Source organism: Teleopsis dalmanni, chromosome 2 (assembly GCF_002237135.1).
Source record: "Teleopsis dalmanni isolate 2A chromosome 2, ASM223713v2, whole genome shotgun sequence".
Taxonomy (NCBI): domain Eukaryota; kingdom Metazoa; phylum Arthropoda; class Insecta; order Diptera; family Diopsidae; genus Teleopsis; species Teleopsis dalmanni.
This window is the reverse complement of record NC_051847.1, coordinates 75,787,309-75,799,559: the sequence shown is the minus strand read 5'-3', so window position 1 is coordinate 75,799,559 and position 12,251 is coordinate 75,787,309. Positions and strand designations below refer to the sequence as shown.

General features: G+C 25.6%; 1 protein-coding gene across 10 annotated transcripts in view; it reads right to left on the bottom strand.

The window, feature by feature from the left end:
• LOC119679657 (bromodomain adjacent to zinc finger domain protein 2B) overlaps positions 1 to 12,251 on the bottom strand; it is a 108,626-nt gene that overhangs the window by 74,687 nt on the left and 21,688 nt on the right. Inside the window, exon 1 of one of the 10 annotated variants that reach the window (XM_038092131.1) lies at positions 7,651 to 7,773. The exons of the other annotated variants lie outside the window; for them this stretch is intronic. The gene's annotated coding sequence lies outside the window, so the exon portion shown is untranslated. Of the gene's footprint in view, positions 1 to 7,650; positions 7,774 to 12,251 lie in introns of those variants that run through there. 10 annotated transcript variants of the gene reach the window in all.

Genomic DNA, 12,251 nt, shown 5'->3' with positions numbered 1-12,251 from the left:
TGGCATAATTTATACGCTGGTGAGTTAATGCAAGAACAAATGGGCCTAAGTGGCAAATTCTCCTTATGGACCTTTGGCTTTAAAAATTATAGAGAAAAAATGGAACGTAATAAAGACTTTTACAACAATTAAAAAAGCCTTATTTTTTGATATTTTAAACTTTTGTCTTAAAGACAATAACTATTTCAATTTTGAAAATAAATTATATACACAAAGAAAAGGGATGCCGATGGGATCACCAATTTCACCCATAATAGCAGATATTATTATGGAAGAGTTACTAGATAACTGTCTTGAAGAAATGGTCTGCAAACCCAGAATCATGACGAAATGACGTTGACGATCTGTTTGGGATAGTAAAAACAGATAAAATTGATGAAACTTTAAGAATATTGAATAACTTCCATAAAAATTTTAAATTTACTATGGAAGAAGAAACAGATAATATCCTTCCTTACCTTGACATCAAATTGTTAAGACACAATAATTACATCTTTACCAAATGGTATCAAAAACCAACGGCATCAGGAAGGATCATCAATTTTTATTCAAACCATCCATACCATGTAGTGCAAAATACAGCAAAAAATATGATAAAAAGAGCTCTACATCTAACCGATCCAACGTTCCATAATGATCTACAGAAAGAATTTAGAAGAATTCTAAAGAAAAATGATTTCCCCTCTTCCAATGTGGAAAAAATTATCAAAAATATAAACATCTTTCAGAATGACACCAGAAATAAGGATAACAGAACATACAAAAGCATTATACATATTCCTAAACTCTCTAACCAAATACTGACTTCTAACATTCATGACAAAGCAAATTATAATATCACACTAAGATCTGGAAATACAATTAACGCACTTTATTCCAACTTAAAATCAAAAATAAATAACTTGGACAAATCGAACGTAGTATACCAAATTAGTTGCAAAGGTGATGGGTATGACGTCTGTGATCAAGTATATGTTGGAACGACAAAAAATAAATTAAAAACAAGAATGGCTGGACATAAACACAGCATAAAAAATAAAGTCGGTGTGGAAGCCAAAACAGCCCTTGCTTCACATTGTATTTCCACACACCATGAGCCAGATTTAGAAAATATAAAAAATTTTACATCAAGAAAATAATCATCGCAAAAGATACTTCTTGGAGATGCTTGCAATTCTAAAAATTCCACCTGACATAAGGCTCAATTTTAAAACTGATGTTGACAACTGTGCCCAGATGTATAAAAGTATTATACATCAATAAACAAGTACAGGATTAATAACTTAGTATTAAACATTGGTATTATATAATAAAACATTGTACTTTTCCTTACATATATTTACATATATATAAATATATATATATACATATTTACACACACATTTATCCTTTTGTCTACCATTATGTATTATAAGTGGTTTAGTATTTGAATATAATGTTTTAGTTTCCTGATGATGACTTTAGACTAAAGTCGAAATATCGAAGAAAAATAAAAATTATTGAAAAATCAAATTGTGAATTTTTAATTTTTGTTTTTTATTTTTAACAACAATAAAATAAAAAAAGTTTTGACCAATTAGCCTATATAAAAATAAACACTTATATAAACTTTAATAAATCCTACGACTTTAATAAAACAACAGTGACTAATCTGTTAACAAAGTAAATCCAAAAATAATACATAATCTTATAGTAAAAATTTTACAAAGATTCACTTACTTATTAAAAAGTTGAATTTACGAAATTGAAAACCAATGATCGATCTTCGAGAAGTGAATACTAAAAAAAAAAATTGGTTTCCTCCGAGTTATATTTCAAAGAATATACAACCTTTGCAATATAACTCTGAGTAAGACAAATATTTCTTTTAATATTTATTTCTCGACTCCTCGATCATCGACTATTGGTAAGCAATTTTGTACATTTAACTTTTTAAAGTAATATTCAAAGAGATCAACCCAACATTTTCGGAGTCTTCGTCTCGCACTTACACTAAAAGCGTGACAGAATAGAATTCTCTTGAAATCATTGTTCGGAACAAGTTGAATTTTCATAAAAAAACAATTACTGTTTTATTGATCATTATATTACTCTACTCTAGTAATGCAAAAAATGCCATCAAGGCCTAGAGACTTCAACCCACTAAAAGCGCCTCTTAAGAATAAATGGAGAAGATTTGACCCATAGGGCAGTGTAGGAAATTTCATCCAGTAATTGGGGTATGAAGTTAAAGTTAAGATAAAGAGGCTGGCTATGTATTTATACATCTAAATTTATCGAAGCCAGTATTTCATACAATTATAAGAAACCAATTATAAAAAATATAAAATTTTTGGAATTGTTTTTATTATGGTAATTGTTTTATAAAGAACAGATTATTATAGCACAAGTCAATGAATAGCTGACAGCAGTTTTATTTATTGATACCTTTTAATAAGAACTGCACTGTAAACACTTGATCAAATTTTTCAATTTTTATTTTATCAAATAAGATAAGATGAGTTTGTCTCATGTGATATGAAGACAAACCAACTCTGTCTGAAATGCAAAAATTCTTCACTTCATATATTATAGGTGTAACCCAGCAAATACTCTTTAATAAAAGTCATTCAAAATTACGATCTTGTTACAATGCAAATATCTTTTACGCTCGCAATGGTCTATCGACTAGCATCTTATATCTCTATTTTATTCTATCTTTCTATCTTACTCTATCTCACATCCTTCTATTTCTATTCACTATAATATAAATAATGTAAAAACAAATTTGATAACATAATGAACATAATGTGTTTCTAACTAATATGTGTTTTTCATTAGGGTTGTTTGGTTAGTGATCAGATATCATAGCATAATTAAAGATTTTGAATTTTATTTACTTGAGAACATTTTTGCAAAAAATTGAAAAATTCTATAGTGAATTCACGCTGTTCTTTCACCCCCTATCTATACAAATTATCTATACAAATTTTTTACTTGACAATATTAATCCATATTGTTATAGCTAAATACTTCAGTTACAGTTAGATAAAAATTGCTGATACTAGTAGTAATACTATAAGGTTAAAATAATGAATCCTTTATCTCCTCTTTAAAAAAACCAGCATTCTGGATATATCATATTTCAAATTGACATTTATTTTTTCAACAATATAATTTTTTCTACAGATGTTTTATAAAAAAATTTTTTATTAAATGTTCTTATTTTTAGGTTTTTTTGATACAGTTTTTATGTTTTCTTCTTGTTTTCTTTTCAGTTTGCGTTTTTAATGCTGTTAGCTAGCACTTTGATTGTTGTTTCTTTTTGAAATATAGTATGTATGATTTAATTTAAAATCTAAACGTCTATTTGAATAGAGTAAAGAGAACTTTACTAGGTTATTTACATCAATTTAATTCAATGGCCAATGAATAATCAGTGCAAAATTTTTAAAACGGCATAATTACTTTAAAGATTTTAAAATTTTTTTTTATTCCCACAATAATATCCGTATATGGCAATTGGAATTGCATAAATGTTTTTTGGTATAACAATAAAAACCTATAAAACTGTACAGTACTTATAAGAAATATTTTCTTAGATTAGATTGTATACAAATTTTACGAAATTGAATCTTAAACCAATTAAATTATATTATAATAAGATTTATATACAAAACGCAGAATATATCTATAAGAGATTGAATCTTATATTATTTTTAAATAAATATAAAAATCAACATTTTTGTAAGTCATATATAAACTGCACTCAACTGTATCATATATAACTCCTTTCAGAGAATTACGAATTTGATATCAATGTTATTTAAATCTTTTTCTCCTCAAGAGTAACAAACATCTGATCCAGTTCACATTTGCTAAACTGCTATATTTGCCCTACATTAATTTCTGGGGTTACAGAAAATATAATTATTTTTCCTTTAAAATATATTATCTTTTAATCCTCTCAAAAATAAACTTCAATATTATTTAATAAAAAAATTCGCACCTTTTAAAGACAATGTATATATACATATATCATATTGTATGATTTACAGAAGACATTCTCAAATTTAAAGGCAGAATGTATAAGACATAATCTGTAATAACAAACAATAGACTTCCTTTTTTATAAGAAAAAATGGGTAAATGCAAAATATTAGAAAAAAAAAAATTTTTTTAAATATACGACAATTAGGAAATTTCTTCCGAAACATTAGGTCAGTCAATTGAACTTTGGCAAATCTAATAAACAAAAGAAAATATATTTAAAGAAAATATAAAAATTCCGAAAAAAAGACAGATGATTGAATTTGTACCCAAATTATAATTGGCAGCTTTACATATTGTGGCACACTTTAAAATTGACCAAAGACTATATTTAATCATCGTCGTTACAAAAGACAGGGCCTTCAGGAATACTGGTTTTTCAATTGAAGAACATAAAAGAATTACGGTATTGCATATATGAAGTATATAGAGGGATAGCAAAAAGGTTATTATGCAATAAAATTAATTGAGTGAAATATAACGGCTGTGATTTAAAATGATATCTTTTTTACTATAAGAATACAATCACCCTTAGGATGGCACATTTTCACACATTATATTGTAACGCCCTATATAAAGTTACTTGCTCAAATTAATGACAACTTGAACATTTTTGGACAAATTGAGTTTTGAATTGTGTAGATACTGGTAAACTAAAACATTTTTCATATTTATTTGCAATTTTTCTGACAGAAATAAATTTTTTTTTCAATTTATGAACAAATATTGCTATGGTTTCAAGTGTGGGAAAAATGTGTTATTTTCTTATTGCAATCAACAACTAAAGCAACGTTATAATTGACTTTATATATGTATAACTGAACTATATTATATTATATATCTTACATTTGGAATAAATAAAATTGTATATACAAATTTCTTTAAACACAAGTTAAAACGATTTTATGACAATAACTGAAATTTGTTGCTTTGAACACTATTTTTAACACTTGAGCATAATTATTGATACCAGTACTGTTTAATATACATTTTTAAAATTGTTCATTTATTTTATCTTAAATAAAATTTGTTTTTGTTGGCCCACATCAATTTAATAAGTATATATATACTTACAATATTCTCTACATTTGACGAAGACTCTCTTCATACGAAACCTCCTCGAAGTCTTCATATACAGTTATTAAAAATTCTTTATACCGAAATATATTTTAAATCAGGAATTAACATTATATTTTTGCTGATTTAATAGACAATCAGGCGTTTCAGAGTGACAGAGGATGAAGGAAATATATAATTGCTGTCAATCGAAAAGGATCAGAGAGAAAAAACGGAAATCACTTTATGAAAAAGGTTTTCTGAATAACACAGTAATACCTTAATCTAGATCACATGGACAACAGTACTACCTTCTTCTAAAACACATAGACAACAGTAATACCGTAATCTAGATCAGCAGTTAATGAAAACTAACTCGTAGTTTCTGATCAAGCTTCAGAAAATCAGCTATATAGACACTGTCAAAGAGTGAACTTGATAACCTAATAAAAATTAAATTTTAACTTGATATATACTTCTATATCCAAAAAATAGTTAAATAAACATTATTCCATCCTTTTAGACAAAATAACTATTTTCGAAAAACGGTGTAAAGCAAATGAAATCCTTTACATCATTTACTAAAGAAATTGAATGAGAAATCAATGGTAATGAAGAATTGATAAAGACAAGTTTTATAACGTTAGATATAAGACTGCAGCTCCATTTCATTAAGTTAAACAATATCACCCCTAAGTTTAAGATTATAGAAAAACAAAAATAACTTATATTTATTTTTAGTCGTAGTTAGTATTTATAGTATTTATTTATTATTATGAGATATGTTTACTATAGCACACTTTCTGATTGCGTATTTTATAATCGCATGAATGAACGATACCATCAAATATTCACTGCCTATGATCTAATTCTTGTTTAAACTTTTTTCTAGATCGATCTTTTAGGAGCATACGCACAATGCGTTTAAATGACTTTGGATATTAGACATAAAAGAGACACGTCATTAACATATTGCAAGTCACCTCTATTGGTAAATGCCACTAATTAAATACCGTGTCGGTTTTCCAATAATTATTCTATACCTCGTCAGACACTGGAATAAACAACAAATGTGGTAAAGTAGTTCAATATATTAAACAACACAGTGAAAGTTATTTTATTGTCCTTAATCTTTAATTTTTATTGCCATTAATAATTTTATTATTATTTTATTTATATTTATACTATTATTATCATAATAAAATAAAATGATGAATTATATTTATTGTGATGGTCATGGTTATATTTATTTTTTTGAGATCGATAAATAAATATAAGTTATATAGCTAACTTTAAATAATTGATTATTGTTATATAATCAATGAAATTATATGTTTTTATTTTCTTATAAAATTAATTTTTTTTCTTTGATCATAAACTGACTATTAATATAATTATATTAATAATTTTATTCACGCTTAACATTTGTTTAGATACAATACCTAATTTATGAATAATATTAAATTTATTAATTTTAAAAATTAATTAAGATTACAAATATAAAAAAAAATATAACACATTTATATTTTCATATTATTTTAATTTCATTTTTTTATAACTTTTTGTACTTTTTATTATTTTTTTAAAACATTATTTTTTGTACTTTTTATTATTTTTTTATGATATTAATTTTGATATTTTTTTTATAAAATCAATTTTATTTTTTTGGGTAAATTTATTTTATTTTCTTTTATAAAACTAATTTTATTTTCTTTTGTAAAACTAATTTTAGTTTTTTTTTATAAAATTAATTTTATTTTTTTTTTATAAAATTAATTTTGTTTTTTTTTTTTGATAAAATTAATTTTGTAATTTTTTTTTTAAAACTAATTTGGTTATTTTCTTTTATAAAATTATTTTGTTTTTTTTTTATTAAAATTAATTTTGTTTATTGTTGTAAAAAACTAATTTTCTTTTATAAAATTAATTTTGTTAATTTTTTTTATAAAATTCTGTTAATTTTGTTTAAAAAACTATTTTTGTTATCTCTTTTATTAATTAATTATTGTTTTTAATACATTATAATTATTTTTAAATATATAATTATTTTTTTAAAAAATTGTTGTATTACTAATTTTTATCAAGTATAACATTTGTTTAGATACAATATTTCAAGGTATTTCTTCTGGCAGAATTACATATTATATAATGGATGTTCGATTTATTAACTTTTAGAATTAATAAAAGTCGCAAATTAAAAAGAAAATATTATAACGCATTTATGTATTTATATTAGTTATAACTTTCTTCTTTTTAAATATATTTTTTTTTACTTTTTCATTTTTATTATAAGTTTTAATATTTCTTATTATTTTTAATATTTGTTATTATGCATTTTTATTATTATTCATTTTATTATTTTTAATTTTTCTTAATTTTTTTAATTTTCAATTTTTTTCATATTTTTTTTATTACCAAACTTTTTCATTTTTTTTAGTAAATATACAATATTGCTATTGTTTCTTATGACTGTATGTAAAATAACTTTTATGTTGCTAAAAATATATATACACCATACTATATAGATATTGTAAATTTGTATTTGATATTGAATCAACAAATTACCTTGATAAAAAAAAACAATATCCGCAGTATTTAAACTACTTTAAATTCACTTAAATGAGTAAGCATCAATTTGCACAATTTCACGTTTTTTTTTTATCTTTTTCAATAAAATTATTTTATGCCTCAAGGCAAGCTGCTTTCGAATTTAATTTAAAAATTTTTCTTTGAATTTTTTCTTCAATATTTTGCATGCGGTTTTAATTTTTACAATTTTCATTACACGACGATTAAGAATTTTCACGACTATTCCGTCTCCTTTTTTTACATTCGTACAATTATTGATTTCGCAAAACACACAATTGAGCAATAATACAAAAAATTTTCATTTCTTTTCTTATTTGCTTGGTTTCCATTCTTTCTTGCTCGTGCAAATACACAATTAAATGCCACCAAATATATCCTAAAGATACACATAAAAATTCAACCTTTATTCCAGTTCTTGTCACACAAAATAAAAGCAAAACACACTCACACACACGGCAAAAATAACACTAAAAAAAAAACAAAATATTTAAACCGAACACTCTTGTTCTCTTATAAGCAGTAGTGCGGTGTGCGCGTTAATCCTTTGTTCATAATGGCAAAAATATATATTAAAACAACAGAATATTTATGGGAGCATATCCACATACACACAAACTTACACACGCGACGCACAAGCTATCAAACTGCAGTTGTACATACAGTGTACTGAACTGAATTGCAACAGCGTATCAGCGTATATAACCGATCGACCAAGCAAGCAAGCACCTATAACCTCCGCCGGACTTCCGTACTAACCATACAACCGGCCCTGTTGTCAGCCAGTATCTAAACAGCGCGAGCGTGCAATTTAAAACGGATGTAAAATAAATACAAACGCAAAAGAAACAGAATTTTAAATAAAACACATCAAAGAAAGAAGGGACAAATTCCAACCAAATATCAAACTGAAAATCCGAATATAAAGAAGAGACATAAAATATTTTGTAATAAAAATTGTTATATTTCTCTCCTCCAACTTGACGTTTGTCTGTTTATACGTAAATGACATGTACTCCTCATGCCTATGTGTATGTATATGTGTTTGTGTGTGCGTGTGTATGTTCGTATGCATCTGTTGTATGCGTTTCTTGAATGTTACCCTGTTACTTCGAGAGGACAAAAATTCTAATTTCCTTGCTTATTCAACGAATTACCGAACAAAACTAACTACACAAAATCAACGAGTAACTTCTAAAGCTCAGGACTGAAGCAATAAACCAGCAAATGAGCGAGTTTGCTACGTTGTACGTTATACGGTGTTGTGTTGTGCTGTGCTGTGTTGTACTATGCCGTGCTGTGCTGTGCTGAGCTGTGAGCGAATAAGTTGTAGCGTGAGTGGCAGCGGCAACATATCGCGCAGCGACATCAAGCGTTACAACAACAAAAAAAACATTAGCCACTCTTTAGCTATCAAACCGTACGTACCAATATCTCACTCAGAAACAGTGCAAGCAACACAATGCCAAAATCTACAAACTTTTTGAATAAAAAAAAAATAAACAAATTTAAATGGTAGTACACTCATTCATATGAACTGGAAGATTATTTAAAGATATTTGAAGCATAAAGTCAAGGCAATATATGTACATATCATATGCAGAAAAAATTAGTTTTTGGTTTAGTTTATTACAGTTCTAGCATTTATGTATCTATTTTTATGTTAATATAGCGTAACTAACACTTCAGTTGTTAAGATTACAGCGAGCATAGCTCTTTGTGACTAATTATTGTACAGATATGAATATGAAAGTACACAGTAAAATTTAAAAACAAATAATAATGTTAATTACAAGCAAAATTTGTAGTAATTACAAAAAAACTATAATGGTCTAAAAAGATAAAAGATATGAAGAGATATAGTAACAAATAAAGTAAACAAACTTAAGCTACGAAACACACAACCACTGCTTGGTAGAAAATTTTTTTTTAAATTATTTCAAAGAAAAAGTTAATTTTGTATCTTCAACTCAGTTACATTTCGACAAAAATTCTTAGTAGCATTTACTTAAAGAGGTTTTTCGAACAGTAGTGAACTACAACAACAAAAATTCATTGGCTGACCATACACCTGTTATGAGTATTGCCAAATACCCATCATCAGTGCTCTTGTAAATAATTACTGTATTTAAATATTCGTAAATAATTTTTTGAGACTGCAAGTACCAGGAATCGAACTCGTGTCCTGCCAAATTTGAAGCTCAGAGTCAGCGCACCTTAACCAACCGACCCAAAACCGTATTTAAAAGTTTTTAATTAACAAATTTACTTGCTGTGTTTATATTAAAACGACATTATAAACCAGCTGTAGAATAATTGAATTAATTAATTATATTTTAATTATTTTTAATTTTTAAATTTCAATACTATTCTGTTTGTAGAAGCATTATTTGTTGCATGATTTGTATATTTTTTCTTATGTATAGAACCTAATCTAGGAACGTAATACTTTTTACTTAATTAATCACATCAGACATAGAAAATGTTGAAAGGTTCAAACAAAAAATTAATAAAATATGTCAAAAGTCGTATCAGAAAATATAATTTCAATAATTATTAGTTATAGGTATATTTTTGAACGAGTTAGTATTAAAATAATATAAATAAAATTTTGTCATTAAAACAATAAATTATTAAGATTATCAGTTATAATTAACTAACTTATGTAAATATTTTATATCACAGTGTAATAATAATAACTTTGGTTGAAAGTCATTAGAAATATTAAATTGTTTTATATTACTATATTTTGTCTATGTTTGTCAAAATCTTACCCAATGATATAATTTGAAATATTATTAGCTATATAATTAATTTATTTATAATGAAAGTTTAGGTAACAAAGTGCAATAACCTCGATTAAAAATTACCAGAAATATTCGGTTTATTCATATTACTATATTAGAATTATGCCAAGAAGTTTGAACGATAACAATAGCCAAATCGTAAAGACATGAAGGTTTAATACATTTCCTTTTCGAACATTAAATAATAGGTTTCCTAAATAAATAATTTCATTAATTCCTTACAGTTTTAGTGTTGTAATATAAAAATCGGTACTAAATGATGACAAAGACTATAGACCTATAGATTCTATGTGTTAAATGATTTTCGTACAGTTTAGTGTACTTCATTATAGATATCGTATTCATTCCGGACATTAATTAACTCTTACATATTTATGTGAAAGCCTAGACAAATTTCACTACATATAAACAAAGCTTCATCGATTTAATAGAAATATTAAACAGGTACTATCTTATTTCTTCGAACCATGAAAAAAGTTAAATAATGTTATAAAACACCTGCAAGTCTCTATTTACAAATGCCTTCCAATATGTCTTAAAAATTTATGAACCCGAATATCTCAACCACAAATTACAAATCATCGTTAATCTGGCCACACATACTTAAAATGTGCAACTAACATCGCTGGATAGATTTTACGCTAGAGTTCTCAAGGAACTCACTCACCATACTCCCCAAGAACAACCTCGCATAAACCGATAAAAATTTAGTTAATGCCGAATACATATAGAATGATGTTAACAGAATAATTTTTTTTTCTTTTGTGGTGAGGAGGTGGAATGCTTTAGGCACCGTTAGACCGATCGTCATCGGAATGGTGCACTCGTCTCTCTAACATTAATATGTAGTATACGGACTAAAATACCCTCTCTCTTCGGCGAGACTTATTCTTATAAATACATTGATTATTCCGTAGTAGTAAACAATACTGTCAGTTTAACCTTAAGATTGATATTTGTTTAAGTAAAATAACATCGAAAAAATTACCCCATCTCGAAGGTAATATTAAAATAGAAACATAAGGAGCATTTTAAACTAAAGAGGAATTTCTAAAAATAATAAAAATAAATAGATTGTTGGCAAAACCAATTTATTTTATATTAAATAATCCACTGATGATTCAATGTAGCATCTTCTAAACTGTCCATCAGAAAAGATAAAAATGCAGAATCAGGTGATTATCAGTATATCAGAAAAAAATCTCAGTAACTAAAATACTAACAAAAAAAGTCTTAAGACATTTAAGTCTTTAAGTATTATGATATAGCATTCTACACAATATGAAAACTGTTTTTACTCAGATCCACTTTTATTGCAATTTCATATTATTTTTTTATAATAATATTTATTAATAATAATAAATTAGTTATTCTTTGTGCTTTAGTTATTTTTACTTATTTGTTTTAAGGTTTGTTACTTATTTGTTATAATGATAAAATTAAAATTTTATCATTATAACTTTTTTAACAACATCTTATGATGTGTCATATTTATCATATTCAAATATTGCAAGCATACCAAAAAAGCATAATTAATCCGAATGTCTTATTAATGACTGAGGTGCAGTCAGTGACAGTTGTCAGAAAAGTACTATAAGACTAATCTAAACATTTTAAAAATGTATATATATAGATTAACACAAAATAATATAACTTTTCGACATGTTTGTTTGATTTCTTTCTCAGTAATATTTTTTTAATACTAATTATTAATATCAATTATTAATATTAATTATCAATATTAATTATTAATATTAATGATCAATATTAATT